At 40.5% G+C, this 5,224-nt stretch overlaps 1 non-coding gene across 1 annotated transcript; it reads right to left on the reverse strand.

The window, feature by feature from the left end:
- Nucleotides 1-2,239: 2,239 nt before the first annotated feature.
- Nucleotides 2,240-2,330, reverse strand: LOC111763435 (small nucleolar RNA SNORD116). Its single transcript, XR_002796313.1, has one exon. It is a non-coding gene; the product is annotated as a small nucleolar RNA SNORD116 (small nucleolar RNA).
- Between the last annotated feature and the right edge of the window lie 2,894 nt (nucleotides 2,331-5,224).

A 5,224-nucleotide genomic window follows, 5' to 3' on the forward strand; every position in this document is an offset into this window, starting at 1 on the left:
AAGCATGTTGTTACAGTCCAGAAGTTTTAAGTGGCAGGCTGAGGTGTGCAGGGGTCATGAGAGTAAATATGTATTCCATAGGAGACTAGTGGTACATTAAGCAAAAAAAAAAAAATCTTACTCCCATGAGCCACCTACCAGATACTGGAAGGCTCGGGGCCACACTGCTTCCAGGGCGTTTAGGGCACCTCCAGGTCTTTCCACCCAAATGGCTTCCATTCGATGGCATCTCCACCTGAAAAGTCTGCAGAAAACACACATGTAATTGAGAAAATGGCCAATGATGAAAGGCAACCAGTTCAAACTTTTTCCATTGCCTTACATGTTATACCTACAAATTATTAATGGCTGTGTTATATACATTTGTTTGTGTGATGACATGGATGTATGCATATTTGCTGTGTGGAACCATTTTGGAATATGTGCATTTAAAATTCTGCCTCCCACAACAAAAGCCTTCTTTTGACTGCACTATTCCTCTGACTTCATATTTGGATACCTTCTAATAAACAGAGTACCATCTACCATTAATTTGTTCGTTGTACCCAGGTTTTAATGATGATATCTACCACACTGCCTTCCTCCTATCAACCGTGCATGGCAAGAAGTACACCATTTCATAATCTACATTGTGAATCATCCTGAAATTGACTTCAAATGTTCCAATGACATGTTTGGGCCCAAGAGACTTTCCCAGAAGGTAACCATCACAAGGAAATAACACATCAGGGGTCAATGGAAGCACAGCCAGAATATCTGGCCAAGAAGCAGAGGGGTCCATTTGCAGATTCGACACCTGGTTCCAACATGCATTTTTTTCCAACATTCTAGCGAATTCCTCCTTCACAGGGTCAAGAGCCAAAACAATACAACAGGGGAAATTTGTATGAGGGGTCCATGATAAAGATCTTACCGAAAAAGGGCAATTCCCAGGTACCTATTATTTTCACACTCAGTTAGCTTCACATTCCTGACAGCCCAGCAAAAGTACACTCATGTAACCAACTTTAAACACTCTCTTCCACATTCTTGCATGGAAAAACCCACATATATAAAACAAATTCTAATACTAACTTGGGTTGTCCTGAGTTGAAATCTTCAAAACTAATGTCATGAGGAGTTGCTTACTGAAAATACAAGGTCTAACTTCTCATTCCTATCTTTAGAACTTATTACTTACACCTATACCATGGTAAAATATAGTAAACATAAACAATTGTACAATACAAACAAAACAAAAGCAGGGCAACAATGCCAAAAGTACCCTTGGATGAGGTTAAATTCTGGATTCATGGCACTGTGATTAGTTTCCACTAATCCTACTGGTGCGGGACACAGCAGCATGGGAGAAGAAACATTTTCTTAAAGTGCACTTTAATGAAGAGATGTGCATCAAGTGGGCTGTTACTAAAAAAAACACTTTCCCTTAGGAAACTACTGTGAACTGGGAGAAGAGGCCCACCATTCCAATACAGGAATGTTGTGATTACTTCTCTAGAATATATGCTGGGGAGTAAAGGAAGACAATTCTCTGAAATGCTTACACAAACAGAGAGGCTATACCATTCCTCTCCATGCAAAATTAGTCATGCTGATGTAACCCATAAAAAGCATAGAAATCCTACAAAAATCTACAGAATCTCTAGTTGTTGAACCATTAATGATGACATACATTTTCATGATCACTCTTTCCCGGGTTTTCCTTATCTACCTGAAAGCTGCACAGAGCGGTGAATTCCTTGGGCTGTCAAAACTGAAGCAAAATGTTATGATACCCCTCAATATATTCAAGAGGGGTTTAAAGAATTTTCACCATCCTTAACACTACTTCCATTCAATATGCCCCATCTGGGTGGATACTCACTTTTTCTCATAAAATGTAAAACAGAACCTAGAAAATATTCCTAATTCCATGGCCTTAGTAATATACTAATCCTAACACCTTGGACCTGCTTTCTTTGTCCTAGACTTCCACAGCCCGCACCTTCCATACAATGAAGTCACAAGACACCACCAGTCCACACCCACCAATGCACAGATCCTGTGTGCATGTGGGGGGCCTTGCCCTCAGAGAGCCCCCATCACAAGGGACCCTATATTCAAGCCGAGGGAAAACCACATCTTTCTATAATCCAAGAACGGGAGACGTGTGAAAGATTCCTGCACTGAGTGGCAGTGTGAAAGGGAACACATGGAAACGGCCCTCAATCACATATGTGTAGGAAAGAGGCAACATGCTGGACCTCAGCTCAATGAGCTGAGACGGTATAGAGTTCTCACTCATTTTGTTCTACTTCCAAGGAATGCTTTGAGGGTGTCATCAACAATCCATCACAGAATGCCCAACTTTAAAACGCCAGGCATGGCATTAGGACAACACATATCTTTAAACATTTCTTCACACTGGATTTTCAGTGCCAAGTTGTTGATCATGTAGAAGACCAATGACACTCAAGGACTGAATCTCAGTACACCATTTGCGAATGGCAGGCACAAGGTCCCTGGAGGCAGACCTAATCTTGGTAGAATAGCAGTAGGTTAGGAATATAAATGCCTACCACCATGTGCGATGTCCAATAATCTCAAGACGCTTGGCCACAGATCTTCCAGGGATTCCCTTACATCTCTTGGTAGAGAACACATGGTGAATTGATTTCCCTTCACATGGCATTAATTCCCTGCCAATTCAACCTAAAAGGTGTATAAAGAACAATTACAAACATGATTACAATACTCAGAAGTTTTAGGACCAGGGTAAACTCATAAATTTGAGTTTTGTTCCAAGCATCGATAATTCATTTCCTTCCAGCAGCTATGCACTTATGTGTATACTTAGATATACCCTTAGACATGTTGCACTTGTGCAGATAAGCATGTTATACTTAAGGTTCTTCCACTGGCAGAAAACATATCAGGCATATAATTTTCAGATCACGAAGCTGGTGTTATGTTCTCAATTCGACCAACTTTAGATGGAGAAAAATGTCAAATAGCCCTTACCTTTTCCCCACTACTGTACATAGGGCACACCCATAGTTAACGGACATTCTTCCTAAAAGTAAATTAGAATTCAAGATTGTAGCAATGACTTCGACCACACAGAAATGAAGTAAGTAGGTCAGAAAGTAACAACCATCAGAAAATTAAACTTCAGGCATGGAATGAGAAATATGAGAACCTTGAATGACAAAACAGGAAGTCCATCTAACAGACCTCAAACCTAATTTGAGACAAGGGTTTGTTCACAACAATGAGAAAAAATGCCCTTAACTAAGCAATGCAGAACCCTATTTCAAACAGAAAACATGTATGCAAAATGGGGCATGAGAAATCTCTTTCTGAAATAAGAAAATCCCCAGATATGTCATTTAAAAAAAAAAAAGCTTAACCACATGTATTAGTCAGAGGGGTGCTGATGCAAAATACCAGAAATTGGTTGGTTTTTATAAAGGGTATTAATTTGGGATTGAAGCTTACAGTTACCAGGCCATAAAGGATAAGGTACTTCCCTCATCAAAATCTTTTACCACATGTTAGAGCAAGATGGCCGTTGACATCTGCCAGAGTTCAGGCTTCCTGGGTTCCTCTCTTCCTGGGGCTCATTTCTCTCTTGGCTCAGTTCATCTGATTCTCCACAAGGCCAGCTACAGATGATCAGGCAAATGGCTCTGTCTTTCTCCCTGGGATTTCTGCCTTGTCTAAGGAGCCTTCTCTATTTCTCTTTGTTCTTCACCTGTATGTTCACTTCTTGGACTCCAGCTCAAAATTCCAGCATCAAAGCTCCAAAATCAAAACTCCAACAATCCCCTTTGCCATGTCTTTTATCTTAGTTCCCATCCACCAATGGGTGGGGACTCCACACTCTACTTAAGTGGCCCATTGAAAGCCCAAATCATAATTTAATCATGCTCAGAATCAGACCAGTTTACAAACATAATCAAATATCTATTTTCGGAATTCATGAACCATATCAAATTGCTACAACACATAATGGAAGCAATGAAATGTAACACAGCTAAATTCTTCATCTATAGCATCTTCATGACTGTAGAGAAGTAATCTAACATTTACACCCAAACTCAAATACCTATATGAATTCCCATGAGCTGAGGGGAAGATAAACCATTCATCTCCATGTCTTCCCTATGGAAAATATTAGACATGCACCTCCTACACATATCTTGGCAACCTGTTAACAGATGGCACCTAAACCTCATGAAATATGTTATCAACAAGATCAACCATGATAAGGTAACAACAACTTCAAGGCAACTCCACACAGGAAATCTTTGATGAACTGAAAACCAACCTTCAATTCTTGGTGCCATGAATCATTGATTCCATATAGCTACAGGCAAGAGAGGATTAGAGAAGTCAAACCTCCATTCAAATGCACTAATCCAATAGGATGCAGGAGAAATGGGAGCATTCCTTGAGAAATTCCTTTACTTAGGAAAAAAAGTGCTCAAGGTCCGGCACTCCAGAAAACACTCTGGTCACAGGAGTTCTAAAAGTTAGGTGGGAGCAAAAGGAAAGCCAATGGATATGGACCTGGATTGCTTCCATGCCCACTGGAGGGAAAGATCTGGCTGAATTGTGAGAAATACACAACGCAACAAAATCAAGGAAATCTGCCAAACTGCTCATCCTCAAAGACATTTGAACATGCCATTCTAAAGGCCATTGGGTCGAAACTAACATTTCCATAAAAACTCACAGGAAAACTATGACATCTTATGGAGAAGCTAGCCAAAAAGCCACTTGTAATGGCAACCAATTGCTCCTAAGCAAGTGCCAGATTCTTATCCACATGGCCTAGCAGCCACCAGAACATTTTCATTTTATTTTGATGTCACTACTAAAGATACAAGAGAGGACAATTTTTTAGGCATTCTGGCAAGGCTTGCAAGAGGATTCAACACATCTGAATCCCTCATTCCCATTCAATCAAACCAATACCACTGGCATAGAAATTATATCACCATCTGAGGAAACCTGGAAAAGGTGATTAACTGTTTACCTTACACACTCTCATGACATTACCAACCTGCCAAACTTCTCCCAGATGTGGGTAGGTCAAGGGTATATGAGGATTAAGTGACTTGCATGGAGTGACACTGTGGTATCACAGATTCCCCACCGATTCTGCACCCACCCAATCTAGGAACTCTGCATTTGATGGGTATCATGTACCGATCAAGGGGTGGTTCAACAAGAGAATCCC

The sequence above is a fragment of the Dasypus novemcinctus genome, chromosome 3 (genome assembly GCF_030445035.2).
Source record: "Dasypus novemcinctus isolate mDasNov1 chromosome 3, mDasNov1.1.hap2, whole genome shotgun sequence".
Taxonomy (NCBI): Eukaryota; Metazoa; Chordata; class Mammalia; order Cingulata; family Dasypodidae; genus Dasypus; species Dasypus novemcinctus.